This window comes from Pteropus medius, unplaced genomic scaffold (genome assembly GCF_902729225.1).
Source record: "Pteropus medius unplaced genomic scaffold, Ma_sr-lr_union100, whole genome shotgun sequence".
In the NCBI taxonomy this organism is placed as follows: domain Eukaryota; kingdom Metazoa; phylum Chordata; class Mammalia; order Chiroptera; family Pteropodidae; genus Pteropus; species Pteropus medius.
In genome coordinates this window covers 640500-663001 of record NW_024352947.1, presented here as the reverse complement: position 1 = coordinate 663001, position 22502 = coordinate 640500, and the positions used below count along the sequence as shown (strand labels likewise).

General features: G+C 47.1%; 1 long non-coding RNA gene across 5 annotated transcripts in view; it reads left to right on the top strand.

Moving 5' to 3' along the window:
• The window catches only part of LOC120592640 (uncharacterized), a 40250-nt gene extending 17983 nt beyond the window's left edge, over positions 1-22267 (top strand). For 2 of the 5 annotated variants that reach the window (XR_005650176.1, XR_005650174.1), the window contains exons 3-5: positions 8210-8290; positions 15703-15852; positions 16390-16745. This is a non-coding gene — a long non-coding RNA (uncharacterized LOC120592640). The other 3 variants (XR_005650177.1, XR_005650178.1, XR_005650175.1) reach the window with 3 other exon arrangements.
• Positions 22268-22502: the final 235 nt, after the last annotated feature.

The following is a 22502-nucleotide window of genomic DNA, read 5'->3' as shown; positions in this document are numbered from 1 at the left end:
TTTTCTGTAGCCACGGATTTCTGAAAGTCTTACGATATCGTGAGAATCCTTCTACCGTGCATTTCTCTTTTTATTTTCGAAAGAGTCCCCTATTTCCTTATTCCGCACCCTTCAAGAAGTCTTGAAAATGAACGCGTGGATTATTAAGTAGACGAGTTGGAATTCGTTTCAGTTGTACATGACGGAAAACCCCAAACAGCTTAAACAAGATGTAAGTTTATCTCTCACGCACATAAATAAAATAGGATCCACGAGGCTCTGTGTTTAATTGGTGAATTAATCCACCTTTTCCTTATTATAATATCACTTAACTTATTTCCCAACCTGTTTCATACTTTCCGACAAGAGAATCGTTTCCTTCTTTCTGTTTTCCTGTGTTCTGTTGGCTAAACCAGATTGTCTGCTGTCGGCCTCCCGTTCTCTGTCCAGCCTTCTGACAGGTGCCTTGCCGTGTGGACCGAGGGACCAGGCCGACCTGGCTCCACAGGCTGAGCCACCCCCGTTTTCCCCCAAACAGCAGATGTCACTTCTCATCCCTTTAGTCACACCTCTGCCAACCCCACGCCGGTACAGATACGATTTTAGTTCTGCGGCGTTTTTTAGTGCTCTTTTTCTTTTGAAAAATGTTCGCCTTCGCATTTTCACTAATGCGTTTTAGCGCATTTCCTGTCCGTATCTATGGCAGCGCCCTCCTGAACTGGCCTCGTCTGAAGGCTCCTCCGCACTGCTTCGTGAGTGGATTTTTACCTGACAAACCTGAAGGTCGTGCGCCTGAGAATGTCCTCAGCATCGCCAGTACGCGCATGTACGTGACATTCGGCTGCACACCCCATTTTGGGTACCGAGTGCTCCCTCGGTGCTTCCCTCTGTCACCCCATGGTCTTCCTGCACCCGGATCCCTGTGACACACGTGGTGGCGGTGTAATTCTCGCTTCTTTGACAAAGGCCGGCTCTCCTTCTAAGCTTTCCAATGTTACCATTGTCTTTGTTCTTCTTGAATTTTATCAGAACACGTCTAGGTATTTTCTACTGGGCGCTCTCTGAGCCCTTTAAATCTAGAATCTTCCACGTTCGATTCTGCAGAACGTATCTTAATTCCCCTCAGACGTTCCCTCCCGTCGCTTTCTCTTTTCCTCTCCGTCACGGAGCCTGTCACCCGGACGGCGGGGCCGCGCGCCACCTCTCACTGGCCCCCGCCTTCTGCTTGGTCGCGTTCGCTGGTTCCTGGCTCGGCTGTCTCCAGTTGCTCTGTTTCCTGGCGCCAGAGGACGTGTGTTTAAATCCTGTCTGCACGCGACTTCCTCGTGCCTCAGTTTCTTCACGTGTAGAGTGGACGTGATGGTAGTACCTACCTCACAGAGTTGTCGGGGGGCCAAACGTGTCAATACACGAAACGCACATCCAGGACTGCCCGGAATGACGTGCATAACGTAGACTTTCCAGCTGTTGTTATTACCCGTTTTGTTCCTTATTACATTTTTCATTTCCGTTTTTTCTACTTATTGTTCTTCTTTTTTTTTTTTTTTACCTCTTGTACCAGCTTCCTGTTGCTGATACCTTCTGTGAGGATACGTGCTGCTTGTTTTAACTTCATGGTCCATCTGTGCCACTAATTCTTCCAGAATTCACGTGGTATACGCTATTCGATTTTGTTGTTTGTTTAGTCAGCTAGGTGTGTTAGGGAAGAACCAGTGTCAGGCCCGATCTGTCTTCCTCTTGGTGACTTTAAGAGACGAGCTTCAGGACAGAGAGTCCCAGGTACCATGAAGGGACAGTCCGGCGCCCCGTCGTCTGCCACCACCTTGGGTGGACTACTTTGGCTGCAGATTTGCTCTTCAAAGTCTTAGCGAGACACTGCAGTGCTGGGAAGAAACGACCTTCTGTGAAGGCACGAGTCCCGGGTTCGGGGTGGGGCGGGTGTAGGTGTGAGTGCTTCAGAAGGTTGACATGTCAGCTGCCCCGATTATGCTGAGCCGCCCCCGGCCTGGCCGATAGCCCAGGGCAGGGTGGGGCAGAAGCCAGGTCAGGTTTAAACGCACCAGTCTGGCTCCCTTGGCCCCAGGCTCAGGCCCCGGCTGGCCACCCCCACACAGCCCCGGTCACGCGTCCTCCCGTCCCCACCTGTCCCCACCTGTCCCCACTGGGGTTCTCGCCATGTCCGTGTTGGCCCGCGGCCTCTTGCTTCTCTCTCGCTTCTGACTTGGGGGACAGGCAGCAATCTGTGCTTGGTCCCAGGCGTCTGCTCTCCACTGAAATGTTCTAGGCCTTTTTCTCTTCTTCAGTTTCAAAGATAAACTGGATCGTCAGACACGTGAACAACCTCAGTGAACGGTGCTCTGGAAGACAGTCATCTGAAGCTTAGTAGGACTCTGTGCCCTCGGGGCGTCTGCAACTTGGTCCCTTTGACATGGGGCTTCACGGAAAGGACCAGAGGCCCACTCCTCGTCCAGAGATGCTGCCTCTGCTCCCCCAGCCCTTTGACTCTCTCTTGCTTTTTTTTAAATCACAGTGCTTCGCACGCCATGGCCACGTGGCAAACAGACAGAGATTCGATTGGATCTCTGGCTCACGCTTGTGAGACGGTCCCAAACGGACCGTCTGTAATGGAAAGTGTCTGCCTTTCTTTTCGTAATTCGAAGTCTGAGGAACTAAAAATTCTGACGAAGGGCGTGTACGAGAGGGGAACAAATTCCTTCCGTGATTAGGCAAGCTACCCGACTTCAAACAGGTTTTATTTTTGTCTCTGTTCCTGGTAAACTGCACGGCCCTCTTCTGCTGGCTCAGCTCGAGTCTGATCAACGTGTTTGGCCAGGGTAAGTTAGTAAATCCTTAAACAAATCAACTTGTTTGGGCAAAACAAATGAATCTGTTTTGACACGAGCTAAGCAGAAACTTCCCCGAAACTTTTCCATGAGTGTGACACACGATCGAGATCTCAGGGCTGCCTGCGCTGCAGGGAGGAGAGCCATACCAGCCCGTCGGAGGTGACACAGCTCAGCAGCTGATGCTCCGACTCAGAACTGCATGACAGACAGATCAGTGTCACCCGGGGAGCATCTGATCCTAATCTCAGAGCTGCCCTTGGTTTTCGTGAGACCGTTCGCTTCAACTCCGAGAAGGAAAACAGAGATGCTCTCTTATCTGGCACGTGGGAGATAAATGAAATGTGTGCCTTTCATTTTTAACAGCACTCTTTGAAAGTGCTTAGATAAGCCCGTGAAAGTAGGAATTTCTGCCACGGGTGTTGCTTTCAAGTCTACTGAAAACAGTTTCTCACAGTGGGTATTTCATGACGAATTGTTTTGGTTTGCAGTGATGAGTAGCTACCTGTATGACAAGAATATTGTGGCTCTCGATGGTTCGCATAGCCTCAGAAATTCTATACCCAGGTATCGATATTCGAGATGACCAGTGGCAGCCACAGTACGTTCTTGGATTACGCAGAGGCGACGCGGCGATGCGGCCACACGGTTCGGGGAGCTGAAGGGACCGGCACTGGCTCTGCCACCGTGTTAAGCTGCGTGCTTTCAGGCAGGTCACTTCGTCTCTCTGGGCCTCAGTTTCCTCCTCTGTACGTGACGGTAATCGACTGAGATGATGTATGGCAAGTGTCTGATACGTAAACGATGCTTAAACGCTGGTCGCGATTAGCCATTCAAGTGGTAACAGTCACTTCATAAGCATTTATTTATCAGTATTGTGCGCTAATTCCCAGGAAAGGTAAAACGCAGATGTTTTCTCTCAAACGTGTATTTCCACGTGTGGAAAACTTGTCACATATCTGCATGTTGGATAAATGTATAAAATAAGGATGTCGCATACCTCCCAGGCAACTCTGGAAACTAGAAATTAGGAGAGCTAGTGGAGTGGCCTTCTACTTCTTTTTTGGCAGAGTTTAAATTGTCCCATATCCTTGGAGTAGATTGTCATAGAATTATTAATGGAATTTAAACTGAAGTATTATATAACTATACATTCCCGATTTATCACATTCCCTTATTCAGGAATGTTATCGTGACATCTTCATCGCTTTCATTTATGCCCTTGGTGGCTTCAGCATTTTTATTATGAATTTTAGAGAGAGAGAAAATAAATTATTTTAGACCTGTTTTTACTTTTTTACGTAAAAATACTTTCAGTATTTTAATAAAACTAGCATAATGTTGCTATGTTATATCAAAACTTGATAAAGCTATTCACAAAAATAAAAAAAAAATCTTGCAGGCAGTCTCACTAATAAATGTCGCTACAAAAATTGTAGATAAAATTATGTTCAATGGAACCCAGTCAGACATTCATCAGATGATTTACAAATCGCAACAGGAGTTCATTGTAGGAGCATTAATATGGTGCGACATTAAGAATTCTATAAACGTAGTTCACTGTATTCATATGTAAAAAGCGTGTGATCTTGTGGTGGCTTCGTCATGTGTCACCCTGGCTAGGCTGAACCAAGTCCCACTGAATTTCTTTCCCTTGAATATAGAATAAGTCAGTTAAAGTGATGAAAACAGTAACAGGAACGGTTTTGCATACAGAAGCAACGACAACTCCTTCGCCTGCCTGACAGCAGCAGTAAAATGTTATCAACGTGAAGAGGTCATCAGGTTTCAGAGCTTTTGAAATGTCGGGAAGGTGCACCTGGCCCTCCCGCTATGCGGTGATGCGAGACGTGCCCAGGTCAGAGGCGGCCTCGCAGCCTCAGACAGCTGCCCGCTCCTGCTGTGCGCCAGCCACTGGCCATGGCAGTTACAGCACCAGGAGCAGACTGAGACACCTTGTGACACACAAGTCACACGGAGAAAGGAAGAGCCCCGGCCTCAGTGAGCGAGGGAGCCGGTGGCAGAGCGGGCGGCTGGCGCGGTTTTCACACGCTCTGCTCGCAAGGTCGGAACTCGAGCCCGCATCTAACTGCGCAGCATGGTTCGGGCCACCCGAATCAGATGATTTATAAACTCAGAAGGCAGACATGTCTCTGAAAGTTATTATCTGCAACAGATTCTTAAGAAAGACGTGCTTGGTGTCAGCAAGAGAACATGACCTTAATATAACAAAAGCAGACAACCATACGGGAAAAATTACGCTGTGATAAGAGTATGCGTAGCAGAAGAGCTCTCTGCAATTAAATAAAACTCAAAAAAGTTACAGAGATGTTATAGCAGAAATAAAATCCACGCGGAAGAAGTAAAGAGGTGACTCGAGACAATGGAGGTAAGTGGTTTTCAAGAGTAGAGAGTTGATAAAATCTTTCAGAACGCAGAGGGAAATAACCTGAACTGGAACTAGAATTAATTCTTTATGGAAGGCAGAAAATAGGCATTCGGATAATAAATCATTCGTGTTCCTGAGGAAGGAAAAAAAGAACAATCGAAACAGAATCAGCCGTCGTTTATAATGGAAGAACGTTCTTCCAGAATGAGGAAAAAATAACGTGCACACTGAACATGCGCGGAGCGCCCTAGTCAGAATTCAGGGCAAAACACGACCTCCTCTGGATCTCTTGGCAGAAAGAATGATGGGCTAAAGGTCACTAAATTTCATCTGTGAACAGAGAAGATAACCTCTGTGTGAGAATAAAAATCACACCAACCTTAGATTTCTAAACAAAAAAGAAAAAAAATGGAATAATATGTTTGGAATTATTTGGGAAAGTTTATGACTCAATAATTTTATAATACATTGAGATAAAGGAAATGGAAAGAGGTTCTTACATATGCAAGTGCTCAGAAAGTACATCATTTGTATAAGTTTCTTGTTTCAAAATGACAATAACAGTTCAGCGGGCAAAAAGGTAAATCTAAATCAAGACTCAAGAATGGGAAATAATAATAAAAGTATAACAGGATTTAGTGGTGGATAAATAATTTTAGCTGTGGGGACAAAATAGAACGTAATGTTTTGAAAAAGAACATTGATAGAGTATGTAAAGATCGATAAGTAACATCGTGAAGTTATTTAACAAAGATTGGGAAATCAATTGAAAAGAGGAATTTAGAATGTAAATTTCTCATTATGTATAGTTCTGGCTTTATCCTTGAGTGTGGTAAAAAAAAGTTCATACGTAGATTTATCAAAGGCAAGCAAGAAGATATAAACAAAGACAAAATGTGTATTACAGAGCAAGAACACAATGGAAGAAAAATGTGTACCAAAGGCCAGAAAACAAATGAGAAGAACAGATGGATACCGACAGTGTTAAGTGTCGCATGTTACATATAAAGAACATTTATTGTTTGTCAGTGTCCTTGTGACATTTTTAGTGGACATATGTTTGTCCACAAAAGACCAGAATTATGTACCAGTATGGGACAGGGGAAGGCAAGAAATACATACCAGATACTTCAACAAAAAAATAGAAGAAAATGAGACATGTTAATAGGAAGAAGCCTAACTAGTTAGCACTTTAAAACACTCTGAATTGTGAGAGAATATTAAAAGATAATTATTGGAATGTTAAAATCGAATGTTAGAAATATAGTTATGTACGTTATAATATCAAAAATACTGTGTAATTTTTTTTACCACATTCTATAAGTCTCAAAACTTAAAATTGTATTTGGTATGAATTTATAAATTAAAATGTCTTGAAAATAATAAGCAATGACAAAAAAGACTAAGTGGTTTACAGAAATGTAAAATGAACCAGAAAATTGGCATCTCATAATCAATGAAATATTGCATGTGACATTTCAAATTATCGAGTAAAGAATGGGGTTATTAGTTACCGTGAATATATTTAATAATACAAAAATGTTTCTCTGTGACGAAAACATACACAAAGTCACAAGACAAATGACAAGTTAGAACAATTAGTTTTAAAACATGGCAAAGAGTAAGTACCATACCATAAAAATGATTCTTATAAATTAAAGAGAAAAAATAATAAAAAATTAAAAGAAAATGATCAATAGTTAAGAATACACGAGCTATAACCAGACAGCCCTGCAAAAGCGATATAAGTGGACGATAGATCAGTGACAGTATACCCACCTTCACTCTTAATTATAGAAAAGGAAATTAAAACAATGTTATTGATACTTATCAGATTGGCAAAAATTTTCAAGTCTGATAAGCGGTGTAAGGTAAAACAAAGAAATTTATTTATTAATGTTGGTATAAGTATAAATGGCACATCCTCTTTTGAGACGTATTGTCACGCTATATCAAATTTTAAAGTGTGTTCTTGGCTTTCTCGAAATTAATTGATGTCAGTGATTCGTAAGTTCCTCTAAAATCCAGCATTCGAGCTCAGGGTTATTGACCATGCGCTTCTGTGATTAAACCAATCTAGATAAAGTCTGGGCCTTCGTATCCGATGCAGAAAGGGGGAAGGATTGGGTACAGGTTGCCCTAAATCTGTCCACTTCGGGCCTCTCCTTAAGGTCCGCGCACAAGCCCGTGTAAGCGTGCACACCCCGTCCTGCCGGCCGGCCCAGTCGTGAGGGGGTGCGTGGCGAGTGCTGCTCAGCGGGGGACGCGCCGCGGGGCTGGGGGCCAGGCCGCCTCCATGCTCCTCGTTGCCAGCACTTCCTTGCCGCGGGCCTTGGGTAAGGTGTCGTCACTCTTGCCGTAGGGTTCACACCTCCCGCCTTCAGCTGGCGCTCCGGTGCTGTCCAGGCCTCTCTCTGGTCTTACGGTGTGCAGAAATACACCGCGTTTCACGAGGGTTCAACTTCTTTGCCGACGCCAGGGTGACAGAAGGGACAGCTAATCCCAAAGAATGTCACAGTTCGCTGGTGGCGGAAGCTGTGGTTGCAACTCCAGTAGCACGGATTCATAGCAGTCCCGTGGGCGACGTTCCATTTGCGTTCAGGGATTATCTGAGGGGAAGTCACTGACTGTTCTTTTGGAATTGAAAAACTCCAGGTCCAAATCAACTACAGTGAAATATTTATTCAAAAATGTAGTTGCGTCTTGCTTTGAAACAAGAGAATTTGAGATACGAGGAGTGGAGATGCGAGTGGATAAAGACTTAATTCGAACCAGGGAGTCGGGCGTGCGCTCATCCCCGGAGGAGTCCGCGTCCGTCGTGTGTGGACACCTCCCGTCGTGGGGGACGGTGACAGCTAACAGGCACACGCGTCGCGTTCATCGTGCGAAGTCATCTTAACCACATTTTTGCTATTCTCTAGTTCGTTAATTGGTTTTTAATCTTTAATATTTTCTTCCTCGTGATTTCTTCTAGTTTTTACTGTTTGTCTTTTTCTAGGCTTTTGAACCACACATTTAAAGGAGAAGAACGAAGGCAGCTTCGTGGAAGGGGATGAGTCTGCCGATTCATGGAGACCAGGTAAAAATACACGAAAACCAGGGGAGACCGTACGCGCCAGCCCCGGGCAGGGAGGCCCACGCTGGGAGTGAGCCCCGGAGACGCGCCGGGGCGAAGGTCGGGCTGCCCGGCCGTGCCCGTGGACTTTGCACTCAGCCGCTGTCCCGCAGCGACACGCGGTGGATCGATGCCGCTCCGCCCACGGACACCGGCTCCTTGTTGACCGATGGCACGTGGGTCGCTTAGAGACACAGCCACGGGGCAGAGCACACTGGGGTCTCACTCCCATCTTGCAGTTCCAAACTGAGGCTTGGAGAAGACGAGAAAGTTAGCGACGGCCGCGCGGTGGATCAGTGGCCATGGTGATTGGGAAGAGGTGACAAGCCGTTCACCTGTCCGCCGTGCGGGACTGTGGCAGGAGGTGCAGGAGTGAGGGTCGCCTCCGCCCTCCGTCTCGGCCCCCCACTCTCTCTCTCGTGAGCCGCTGGCCGAATGAATGGAGAGAACGCAGGGGCCCGGAGGACACGCCGCCCTGACCGTGACGGGGTCGGGCAGGTCCCCGAGGGCCCTCCGGACGCTGCGCCGTGGGCGCGCTCCACAGGGACGGCGCGAGAAACGGGGTTCGTTGTCACGAAGCGTCTGAGAAATTGAGATTTGTCTGCAACAGCCTTGGCCGAAGCGCCGGTTCTGGTCCTCGAAGCCGTTCCGGACCGCCACGGAGGGCGGCACTTGCGGCCCCAGTCCCGTGCTGTTCATCCCGCAGGAAGTCCCACGACTGAGGTTCATAGGGAAAAAACGCACCTGACCCCCGCAGACAGACGATCCCAGAGCAACAGCTTCCGCGTCTCACCCAGGCGCCGTCTCCGGAGTCCCAGGCTCACCCGCGCCACCGCCACCGCCACCGCCACCGCCACCGCCCAAGCAGCAGCAGCTGCCCCAGGAGCCCCCGCTCACGCTCGGCCCCGCGGTCACCGGCTCCAGCTCCCAGACTCCAGCGTCGCACCACCTGCCGCGGCCATTCTGAGCGAGAAGCCACGGAGATGACACCCCAAGAAACTCGGGCTCCCCGCCTCCTGTCACGCAGCCCTACAGGCTGCAACCCCGGTGACAGTCGGTTGGCAGTTCCATTCAATCGCGTTTCCTGAGCCACACGTATGAACCGTTCCCTGCAAGCCCTCCCTCCCCTCAGATGCCATGACAGGGACTGTTCCGTTAAGAAAATAAGCCTGTTCGACACGCTTCACGCGGTGAGCTGCCATTAAGAGGTTTCCCTCTTACAGATACTGCAAATCTTTAAACCCTCTGGCTTTGACCCAGCTCCCAGGTTAAAAAACCCTCATCTTGGTAATGAGAACACGGCCACATAGTGTTTCCAGCAAATTCGTTTTCTCCATAGTTTTCATTTTCATAATTATGCCTCAACTCTGACATGTTAAGAATTGGCGGCCATACACGGTGGCGGGAAAGGCACCGGCCGGGACCCAGACCTTCCGCAGCCTGATCTTGCTTTTGCTGTGGACGGCGATGCGACCTTGGGCGTCATCTGTGCACGTGGACTAAATAAGCTCCCTCTCACGTGAAGCCGAACGGAGGATGAAATGAGAGGTTCTGGGAGCCGTGAAGGCCGCCACTGAGGCCTGGGGCCCACGCGAGGGTAGGTCCCCTTCAGCTGCCATGCCGTGCCTGGCACCGATTAGAGAATGTTTGACTAAGTAATTATAATAATTCACGAAGTCTTTTCAGAGTTTATGACGCTACCATGTTCTACCTTTTTTAAATGCCTGGTTTTTCTTTTGCTGTGACAGTGCAGGATAGCAGGGAACCAGCTACGTGACCTGTAAAGCCTAGTGCAACATGGCAGGGCAGGGTCCCTCGTTCAGACATTCTCGAATGTCTAAGATGGCAGCGGCAGAGCGCCAGCCTCGGGGTGGCTTCCCATAGGTCAGCCTGCCGACCGCAGACAAACGCCCCGCGGCTGGCTCCCAGCACAGACGCTGGAGCGAGACTGCTCCAGGCCCTTTGCAGGCCACTTACCCGCTCTCTGCCTCGGCCTCCTCACCTGCTCAAAGAGGATGATTAAAGCCATCGCATGAGGTTATTGTGAGGTTACAAGAATTTAAACGAATTCTTTTCATAACACGCTTAGAATTGACACGCGGAGAGCACCGGCTCCCTGGTGACGGTCACTGCCGTTATTTTTATTTCGTGCTGAGCCCTGAGATGGGTGTTACCGTGATCCCACTGGGGACTCAGGGCCGGGGCCGGGGCCGTAGTGTTCACCTATGTGTCCCCAGGGCCTCGCACAGGAGCTGGTGCTTTTATGGTTTTAATCCACTGGAAACGTGGGGTCACTCTGTATTGGTTAGCTCACTCAACTTTAGTACACTCACATTGGCGCTCAGGCCCTTGCCGGTGGACTCAGAAGTCCTTCGTCTAAGCTCATGGACCACGTGCGCTCCTTCCGACATCAAAGACCCAAAGAGAAAGATTGTGGGAAAAGTTTATGCGACTGGTCAGGCAAGAAGATTAGCTAGCAGCAGGCTTCACATTTAAAGTGCATTCACTGTCCCCGGGAGGTTTCAGGTGGGCGTGTCCAGCCGTGCGTGCCCCGCCTCTGTGTCCTGGTTGTGGGACTCTAGAGCTCGGGTCTGCCTGAGGACTGGTGGCTTCGCCTAGGACCTTCCTGTTCACAGCAAGCCCTCACCCACGTCGGTTAAGTACGTCAATGACGCCTCACCTCACTCGGGAGGAAGCTGACGTTTGGAAGGTGTAGCTGGCAGCGTCCAACCTTTGTCTGAGCTGTAACCCTTCTGCTCCACGTCCTCTCCCCCTCTTGCCTCTGCAGGAGGCCAAGAGCTGGCTGAGCTGTAGCGACAGCGACAGCGTGATTCTGGGCGTGGAGATAAGCCGCTCTCCAGCCTTTGCCTCCCCATCTGGCCATTATCAGACCTGGGACTTAGATCTTCACTTTGGAACGTGGTTAAAAAAATCAAGAACACTCTGTATTGCTTGCTCGTGTTTGGAAGGCTCAGATGTTGGAGTAATTCAGTCTGACTGTTGGATACAAATATTTAATCATTTTAAAGTAGCCGCCTTGGGAGCGTTTCAGACCTTGCTCCCCAGCATATGTTGTCAGCTTGGCTCAAATAAACTCTTATAAAAATGTTTTTAAAGTCAAGTAGCCACCCTGATGAAGGATCCAATTATAGCTTAGGGAAGCGGTGGCACACTGTGTGTTAGGCGCAGTCCAAGTGGGATTCTCTACACGCAAAAAAGTTGTCTGCACTATTTGTGGAATGTTCTGGAAACTTCTCTGACCCTGTAACAGAGACGGCAGCTCTCGCAGCCTCGTCCATAAAGTTACCAATCTAGCATGAGAATAGCTACACCACATTTACGGAGTTTGAATTCTCCTCTGACACTCGTCGCTAGTTGCGTGAGCACAGAGACTATGGGATATCTAGTTTTTTGGTTTTACCAGTATGAAATTTGTCAGTATGATAAAATTAGTCCTAAACGTATTCCTGCGTGGGACTCCATTTACTGAAAACCTGACATTGAGAGCCATCAGCGGGCCAAGGATTCCGACAGGCTGTGGGTGAGGGGCTGGGTGCTGCGGGTAGCTTTTCTTATCGAAGCAGTGGTGACATGTCTATTTTGGACACCACAGTGAATCTGTCCTACGATATGACAAGGCCACAAGTGACTCACCATCCTCACCACCACCTTCAGAAAGTTTTGAAAATACATTCGGAATATTGGATTTTTAACTGACCACTTTAATAAATATGAAATCATACCTGCTCAGAAAACATGAGAAAGATGAGGTAGACTTTATTCTGAATTTTTCTTTTCTCTTAAAATATACTGAAAAGATGTTATGATTTATCTTCGACGGAGACATCATGCATTTTATTAGTGGGAAAAGAATCACAGCTGGTCATCAATGTTATGTTTAAAGTTATTGTCATATTCGTTATGAGTAAAATATGGAGAAGACACAATATTCTTTTTTGGTCATGTGACATAAACCATAAGGCACACCAAACTATGAGATGGTAGGTAATTCATTATAAAAAAATATGACTTCTACCTCAAAAGTGAAAATTTCTGTGCATCAAAGGACACGATCACCAGCGAAAATGCAACGTATGAAATGGGAGAAAATATTTGCAAATCATATATTTCATAAAGGGTTAACACCCAGAGTGTATAAAGAACTCCTATAATTTAACAACAACAACAACAACAAAACGATTAAAAAGCAAAAGACTTGAATAGACATTTCTCCAGAGAAGACATGTGAATGGCCAACAAGCACATGAGAAGACGCTTAGTATCACTAATCATCAGGGAAATGCAAATCAGAACCACTAAGAGATATCACCTCATCCACGTTGGGATGGCTACTAGCAGAAATATAGAAAGCAGTGGTGGCCAGGACGTGGAGAACTGGAAGCCATTGGGTGCGGACGCAAAGTAGTGCAGCCTCTGTGGAAAACAGCATGTCGGCTCCTCAAAAATCAAAAACAACATGCGACCCGGCGGTCCACCTCTGGCTATGTACCCAAAAGAATGAAAAGCAGGGTCTCAAGGAAATGCTCACAGGCCCAAGCTCATGGCACCATTATTCACAGTAGCCAAAAAGCGTAAGCAGCCCAGGTACCCGCAACAGATGAGTGGATGAACCGACGGTCCTCTCTGCGTGCAGTGGGGCGTTATCCGCCCGTAAGAGGAAGGAGACCCTGGCGTGTCACAGCGTGGGCGAACCTTCGGGACTTCGTGCTCGGTGAACTCAGCTGGCGTGTGGTACGAGGCCACTTTCGGAGAGGGGCCCAGGGTGCGGCCCGGTGGGGGAGAGGGAGGCGAGCGCCGCTGCTTAACGGGGGCAGAGTTTCGGTTTTGCAAAACGAAGAGTCTGGAGATGGGTGGTGGTGGCTGCAAAACTGTGAGTGCCACTCGGCGCCACTAAGTCGTATGCGGAAAGATGGTAAACGTGGTGGTGTGTGCTTTACCACCATTACCAAAGTAGAAGACCATGAGGCTCTCATTAAAGCAGCTTACGGGTGTCGTTAATGTAAACCCTGGGGAAATAATCCGGTTTCTTCCCGCCGCGTATTGTGGCCTTGGGTCGAAGCTCTCAGTTCTACTTATGACGGTGCGCGAGAATTAAGTGCTAGATGTCTCAGCGACTTCAGACGCAGTTGATCTTTGTGTTCTGGAAAAACTGTCCACTCTCAGCTTCCAAGGTACGATGCTCTTGGTCTTCCTTGGGCCTTGCTGACATTTTTCCGTCGTCTTTTCTGGGCTTCCTCCTCTGCTTGATCTCTGACATCTCTAGTGCGTTTTGACTGTCGCGGCTCCTGCTCCTCTCTGTACGCATGTGCTCCCTCCGTGGGGACGGCATCCTTTCCGTGGCTTTAAATTCCACTGAGAAATCCTGAGAGGGAAATGGCACAGATGTGATACGCCGTGGAGGTCACTGGTGGGCACAACTCGGAACGCAAGTCAGCGGCGCTTTACAGCTGAGCTCGACGGCCACACACAATGGAAGTAGTTTTCTCCGTACCGCTAGGATGCTCTGTAACAGAGTGCTCAGGTGGCTCGTTTCCAGCTGCCACATAACCCTTTTACACACACAGAGACAGTGCGCACGACAGTCTCTGTGTTCCGACCGTCCGCAGTCCGAGCGTGCGGAGCTGGCCGGACCGGCTGGCAGGGGAAGAGGGTGCACCTTTCTTCCCAGGTCCCAGTTCAGTGACGTCGTCGGTGACTTGAAATCAACCACACTGGAAGGGTGTACACCACGGAGACAGGCAGATGCTACAAACTGTCCCATATTCTTGCCAAGAGTGGGGAAAGCATTTAACGGCCCCGCCGGAGCCAGGGACCACGCCCGGACTGAGGGCGGTGACGTGTTACAGTAAGATTAAGTCACTCACTCTTCTTATCCCTGTTACGTGTTTCCTCGGATGTAAAACACAACAAAGATGTCATCCGTCTGCAGGAATGTTGTGTTAAGGTGACACATTCCGCAGAGGCCGCCCGGGGTCCTCCTCGAGGGACTTGCCTCGGCTCATCAGATCCAGTTTGCAGAAGTGTAAGAATCTTCAGAAACAACAAGCCGACAATGGAGCATCAGGAGAGCAGAAAACTTACTCTGGGAACAGAACTTCCATACGGGGACACAGGCTGGTTGCTGTGAGGCAAGGGAGCTTTGGGGTGTGACTCTGCCATGCCACTCAGACGACTTGCCTCACAGCAACCAGCCTGTGTCCCCGTATGGAAGTTCTGTTCCCAGAGTAAGTTTTCTGCTTACTGTAAAGCCCCGGAGAAATTGCAGGGGTGTTTAAGGATGCGGTGATGCTCCTGCGAAGTCTGATGAAGTCGTCGTGACCCAGGCACAGGGCGAGCCCCGTGGGCGTGCGGGGAGAGTCACAGGCCCTCCGTGGGCGGACGGCTCAGTCTCTGCGGTGAGACTTGAGAGCGACCAACCCGCCCCACCTGGGGGTGACACCAAGAGAACTTGAACGGGGCCGATTAGAGCTCGCTGCATCCCGAGCGATGGACGCGTGATTGGCCTTGGCTTTTCTGTCTCTTTCTACTTCCGCCCACGCCAGATGTGCCAGCTGTTCCATTGTTCCAAAATAGCCCTCACCCGCCGGGTCACCTCTGTGGTGGTCCCGTGCTGGTCACAGACAGCCCAGCCCCCTCGGACCAGCAATAGAGGTCAGAGCCCCGGGCCAGCTCCTCTGAGGCTCCTTGGTGTTGCCCGTGACTCTGCCACGTGAAGTCCCTGTTCCATCCACGCGGGTTTGATCATCGTTCATTAAACGTGCCCCGTGCTGCTTCGACCCTTTTAACGGCTCCTCTTCTGTAAATGTGCTTCCCCTTCATTTTTGGTATCCACATCCTTCCTGCCTTTCAAAATCCTGTTCGAAGTGAACTTTATCCTTTGGTCCCCACCTCATAGGCGAGGCTTGTTCGTGCCTTCGACAATGCATATCGATCGAATCTTCACTGGGCGCGAAGAACTGTGCTCAGTGCTAGAGATGCATCCCATTCTTTGAACATTTATCTTTTTTTAAATCTTCATTTTATCCCATTTCTAGCAATATTTCTGTGCCACCTTATAGCATCTCTTTTATTGTTTTCTTATAAAATAGAAGTTGAGTCTATTATTGAACCTGGAAAAATGCAACATGGAGTGGATTCTTAAGTAATTGTCGACTTGATGCACAATAGAAATGCTCGTTCTCTTTAACCTTGTCCTCACTCAGCGAATGCACAGAAACCCATAAAAGATTTAGTGAAGTGACTGAAACCTCCCAAGTTAAAGAGTATTATGACATACAGCTGTTCCGTTTTGATAGTTCGAGAAAGATCATTTGCGGTGCCTTTGGAAACAACTGATATCTGCTCTTTTTCCGAAGTGAACAGCACATTCTCGAGGGTGGAAAAGCCTCTCCTTGTCTTCGCAGTGGCCGGTCCGAAGTCCTCCAAGTGTGACGTTTGACACCTGCCGTCAGTTGGTCTCCTGTTAGGTACTGCATCAGAGCCCGTGCTCCACAGTCGTGTTAAGGGTGAGTTGGTTTATTTCCTTTCAGAGTTTACGTTTTCACTTAGAAGACAAATATATTTTAAAACTTTGAAAGTATGACTATACACGTATAGTGGGATCTGTAAATTGTATTCACATTGAGACTCACATGGACAGAAAATGTGATTTTTCTCTATAACTTCTGGCCTTCCTGACAAGCCCCTATTGTTTAAGTGGTGTGAAATAAATTTAAGTTTATTTTTAAAAATTTTTTTAAGTTTATTTATTATTTTATTTCATTTGTTTGTTAATTTTTTTTTAGGCGAGACAACCCTTGGTTGACCTCACAGATTGCAAGGATCTCGTCAGCTTACAATCCCTTATTTTTTATTTTATTTTTTTTACTCCTATAGCACCTGGTCTTCCTAGGTGGTTGAAATAAAATTTAAATGTTTGCCTAATATGGCGATCTTTGCCCGACGCAGTAATTTAAAGAGTTTCTTGTCATAAATCTTCATCTCTTTGAGATAAAAATCGCGTCTCAGGTTTCCTCTCTCCCCTGTCCTTGCTTCTCTCCAAGAAAGGAAAAGGTGTGGCTTGCCGTGACTCTGGGGCCGCAAGGGGACAGCTTCCTCAGAAATGTGCCTTTTCCTCTGGCCTCTGCAGTGAGGCCCACATCCTCCTGGTCACTTTTCTTCTGCGCAGCACCCTGGGGTGAGGTCTGCCGTCAGTGTGGTGTGCAGTTGGGGCTCTGAGCTTGGGGGGGCTCTCGGGGCTCCCCGTGTAGCTGAGCCTCACTGGTGATGCAGTGCCTTCTGCCGCTGCGCTCTGGCCCAGGTGGCCCGCCGCTCGGCGCGACCGGGTGTCACACATCAGGCCCCCGCGGCGCCTAGCTCAGCCACCCGCCATCCACTCCTGCAGAACAGATTTACATATGGCTGGTGTGTTAGTTTTCTAGAACTCTTGTCACAAACTACCGCAAACACCGTGGCCGAAACAACAGAAAATAGACTCAAGATGACAGGGAGTTTTATTTTCTCACCGTCTTGGAGGCCAGAAGTCTGAAACCAAGGCGTCAGCAGGACCGTACTCCCCCGAAGGCTCAGGGGCAGAGTCCTCCGTGGCCCTGTCCTTGCTCCTGGTGCCGCTGGTAATCCCGGGAGCTGCTTAGCGTGAGGCTGCGTCACTCCGGTCTCTGCCTCCCTCGTCACCTGGCTTTCTTCCTTCGTGTCTTCAATCTCCCTACAAGGACAGCAGTCGTTGGATTCAGGACCTGCCGTAATCCGGTAGGACTTCACGTTTCACTAATTACATCTGCAAATATTCCGTTTTCAGATAACATCGCATTCTGAGGTTCTAGGTGGAAAAAAAAAATTCTAGAATCAAATAACGCATAAAATAATCCTGTTTATTAGGAACAAGAGATTTATTTTATCTAAGTTTTAAATGTTTTCGTGTGCCTCCCAAGATGTTATTTGGTTCTGAAAAGCATATGTAAAACGCACATAAATATTTGCTTCCTGTCACACCTAACGGAGGTGGAGTAATTCTTAAACAAAAACACTTCCCAGCTTCCCATTAAACGGCGGAACGAGCGGCAAAGTATTAGGTCGAGACCCTCACCCGTCTCAGTGGAGTCCTAGGAAGCACCCATGGGCCTTAGAGACCTAAACGTCCCGGAAGCAGGGAAATTGGGGAGAAGACCGAAGGCGACAGGTGGTTTCGCCTTGACTGTGGGACTCGTAAAACTTGATGACGAGTGCTGCGTTCCAGCCGAGCCTGGCTGCTCACTCACGCCGTCCCCTTAATAAGATGCTCTGTGTTCTCCACGGTTAGCGTTGAAATGTACTCTCGTTACTTTCAAACGTGCGGAGCTGCTCTGCGGAGATGCCCGCCAGCCCTCTGTTCCATCTAAGCACGGGGCTCCGTGGCAGGGCTGCTTGATCACGTCAGGGCCGTGGACCCCTTTGGTAATCGATGGACATTACGGAGGCTCTCCCCTCTCCAAATGCAAATACACTCACGGTGTGTTTACTTTTCTAGGTAACGTACGGACTTCCGAATCCATTTATGCATCCCAGGTTCATTCCATTCTCTATTATTTTTCATTCCCTGGTGCTCAGTCTTAGTAGACTTTTGCAGGTGGGACATCACGTGTGCTTTACAGTTTAAAAAGGCGCACGCACGCCGATAAAATCTCCGGGGTACTTTATCAGCGTCACTGTGAATATTTTTGTTCAGGGAGGCTTTGACAAAATGCATTTATTAAGCACCTACTTTCTGCCCTCTCAAAATAGGTGACTGGATTTTCAGTAGAATGCAGTTCTCATGGTATACCGCCATGCAAACATAGCGGCTAAAAATGGTTTTCCGGTTGTTCACAGCAACAACGTTTATGAGAAAGATAAACTGAAATACAACCAGATGTCTAACGATAAAAGAACGATTCGCCCATTCAACGAAACGTGTTGCAGCCTGGAAAAATGATCAGCAAGAGTTGATAACAACAGGGAAAAGCGCTTATGTTCTCATGAACGAGAAAAGGCGACTGCTGATTCCCTCTTCTGTTAGGATGTAGACAGTCAAGAGAGACCGTCATGCTCACCTTAGAGCCGAAACGGAACGGGTAATCTTAAAAATAAATGTCTGAAACATATCGGATACCGAAGAAACCCACATGAACTAAATTTCAGAAAACAGTGAGTCCTTCACAGAAGAGAAAAGGTCCCTGGCTTCTCTCATCCTTGACGAAATGAATGTAAGAGGATTCTGCCATCCCCAAACTTAAGAGCAGATGAGGTTACGTGGGCATGACGGACGAGCTTTAAAGGAGATCCAGCCCCTCGAGACGATCGTAGCCCTCGTCGGCTCTTCAGAAAGCCTTCCCGGCGTGCCGGAGCGTCGTCTGTCAGTGGCTGGGCACATTCAGGGGTGCAGGTTTTCTCCCAAGTACAAGACATCTGCCCGTGGGATGAGGGAGCAGAGCGGGAGGGCCGACGGAAGCCCGGCCGAAACCCCCACGGCTTTCGGTGCCAGGGCTGGGGGCGGGGGAGGACCTGCGAGAGACTCTGCTCGGGCAGCCTGGGTTTCCGCGACGAGGAAGGTGGCCGTCCTCCCAAGACTGGCGGTGCAGCAGGACAGACAGCGACCCCGAGGCGCGAGAAGATGGGGCGAGCGCCGAGAACAGACAGGACTCCTCAGTAACCCCAAAGTTGGCAACCGAGCCGTAAAGCAGAAAGAGATCACTCATGGCATAAAGAACTGACAGTCCAGCTGTCAAGTACAAAGAGATCTCTGGACACTTGCCACTGCACAGATCTTACTTAAGTCCTCAGAATGGAAAGTCCCCATTCCACTATTGGGAGCCAATGTGAACCAAACCCAGCTAGAGAAGCGGCAAAGCCCAGACAGGCCAACTGCTGAGCAAACGGACTCAGCCCCCAGCTCGAGTGGCTCCACACAAAATGGGCATGGACTTTTCTAGAAGGAGATATTATTTACTTCATTTGTTAGTATTTTATAATACGTATCACCCAGTATGCAGTCAAAAATTATAAGACACGAAGAAACAAGAAATGCGACCCATGAAAATAAAAGGAGATTTGTGGAACAATGTCAGATCGCTCAATATATGGGTAAAGTCTCAGAAGGAGCAGAGAGAATGGAAAAAAATATATACAAAGAGATAATGCCTAATAATGTTCTAAAATTCGATGAAAGACATCAGCTTATAAATACAAGAAGTTGATTAAACCCCAAAATAAAAATCTAGGTACATTATTATCAAAAATGTGAAAGATAAAGATAAACTATAAAAAGCAGTTAGAGGGGAAAAAAGCACATTAAATACAGGAAAAGATGGCTGACCTCACAAAAATAACGGTGACTAGATGAAAATAAAAGATACAATGCTGAAAGAAAAAAACTTAATGTATAATTCTATATCCAGTGAAAACGTCCTTCAAAAATCAGGGCAAAATGAAGACATTTTCAGAAGGACAACAGTGGAGAGAATTTATCTCCAGCAGACCTGTATTACAAGTTTTTCAAGCTAAAGAGAAAATTCAATGTATACCGGAAGGGATGGAGAGCACTAGAAAGAGTAAATATGTGGTTGAAAAAAACTTCTAAAAAATTTTATATTTTACATGTTTTTTCATTTTTCTTTTAAAAATCATTGATATTTTAAAAATTAATGCATTGTAGGATTTATGGTAGAATGAAAATACAAGATAAGACAAAGGGTAGACGTGAGTGAATGAGAGTATAAGGTCGTAAGTCTCTTATTTGAAGATAGATTGTGGTAACTGAAAAATACTTATTGAAATCTAACGCGACCTCTAAAAATAATACAAAGAGGGATATAACACTGAAAATGAATAGATGAGTTAAAATAATAGATTAGTCCCACAAAAAGAAAAGAAGGAAGGACAGGAGCAATAGAGAAACAGAGAACAAATGGGAAGATAACCAAATAACAAGACAGGGACTTAAACGCAAGCATATCAGTAATTACAGTAAATGTAAATGGAACAAACTCTTCAAAGGCAGAGAGCAGGTGGACAGAAAGCAAGACTTTGTATATTGTTTACAAGAGTTATGCCTCGGGTCACAGAGAGGTCAAAAAGATACTTTATGCAAAATGTCAACACCGCCGAAACCCAAATAAGGTTTGTAGTTTAGTTAATAGCGTTGCACCGATGCGGGTTTCCTGAATTTGATAATTATGCTTCTTTGTATGTAATATGTCATCATCGGTGAGACTGGGTGAAGGGTATGTGGAAACTACTATTTTCGCAAGTTCTATTTGAGATATCCTTTCTTTTCTGTAAGAAGTAGCTGGTCTTTGGAGCCGAGTAGTTTTTGTTTGGTTTGGTTTTTTAGATTGCTTCCTGCTTGTAAAGTAGTTCAGAGATACAGAGACCTTTCGTTTTGTAATGTCTCTGTTCCTCTGAAACCGCGTTGGGGATGTTTTCACCGGTGTAATTCTCTAAAAAGCATGGTGGGTTTCCTAAGACTCTTATTGGGGTTTATTACATTCAACGGAAGCCACACCCACAAATGTCACAAAGATAAGCACTTTTTACCTCGGCCTCCCTGTAAGGCTGCTGTGGGATTCAGATTCTTTGAACTCAGATTCTTTGTTTGCTACAGCAGATCCCCAACCCGTGCTTTTAAGATTCTGAAAGAGACTTTTGTCTTTTTGAAAGGGTCTGTGATGCACCCCTTAAATCTTTCTGAGATCTTAACAAAGAGTTTTACAGTCACACTCCTGGCTTCACGTCCAGAACACGTTTTCTTCACAGTGTACTTGATTCGATCTCTGCCTAAAAGTCATTTCCTAATTTTAACATTGTTTTTCACTCGGAGAGTCAGAAAATAAGAAACTGTGTTGTTTCTGAACCCAGCAAGTCCTGGATCCTTAATTTTTTTATTGTGGCAAAAACAAAGAAACAGACAACCCCACATAACAAAACTTACTCCACCAACAGTGTTCAAGTGCTGGCAGGATGTCCTTCGTTTTATGGCTGAGTTAATACTCCATGTATTAAGTGTATATCGCACATTTTCTATATTGCCTGATCTGTTAAAGGACATTCGGGTTACTGCCACCTTTTCCCTGTTGCGAGGAATTCTGCAATGGGCATGGATGTGCAAGACATCTCTTCAGGATCCTGTTCGAGTTCTTTTGGGCATATCCCCAGAGGTGGGGATGCCGGATCATACGGTAGTCCTATTTTTAATTTTGCTGAATCATTAATATTTAACAGTTCTTTCTTTTGCTTATCTCTGTCTGTAAGCAGCTTAAGGAAACTAGGTGACACTTTTGACATCGGTCCGGAAATCTCCTTAGCTGGGTCCATCAGCTCCTTCGGTACGTTGTCCACTTTTCACGTTGCTATGAGTAACAACACTGCTAAACTTTTCCCACTACGTAACGAAGACCTCCTTTCCTCCAGCTTCCAGGAAAATTTTTCTTATTTTCCTGAGGGCCATCAGGCTTTAGCTCACAGTCTGTTTATTCCTCCTAAGGCACACCATCGTAGCGGCACCCCACTGCAGTTACCAAAACCCATTGCAGAGACATGTCCTGCAGAATGGGTCACCCCATTCTTCCTGGCTTAAAAGAACAATTACTGTTTTATTGTTATTTCTCATTGTTTAGGAGTTGGATGAGCTCAGGAGATTCTTACTTGGGATCTCACACATTAAATGGGAATTTATCAAACGTTGCAGAGTGTCTCGCAGAGGGACAGAGACTTGAGTCACCTCAGAGCCTTCCTCACTCACTTTTCTGTGGTTGACGTTGACTGTCAGCTGGAACACCCGCACGTGGCCTCCCCGTGTGGCCTGTGGTTCCTTACTCATCGACTGAAATTCAAGGGTGCACACCCCAAACACAAAGAGTCAGACGGCAGCCGTGGTGCCTTTATCAGCTTGACCTCAAAGGTCTTACTTCTGAGGTCATCGCAAAAAAAAAATCAAAACGTTCAAAGGTAAAAGAACTTGACCTTTCGATTAGAAGAATGCCAAGTTTCTGGAGGGGCACGTAAGGCCAGAAATATCATCGCAGTCATTTTTGGAAAAGACCAAAATGTGCCACAGGCCCCATTTGCTGAGGCAGTGGCAGGGTCACTTTTCTGATGGTTCCAGATCGGAGGCCCCTCACCTTACAGGTGGGCCGGGTGGTCA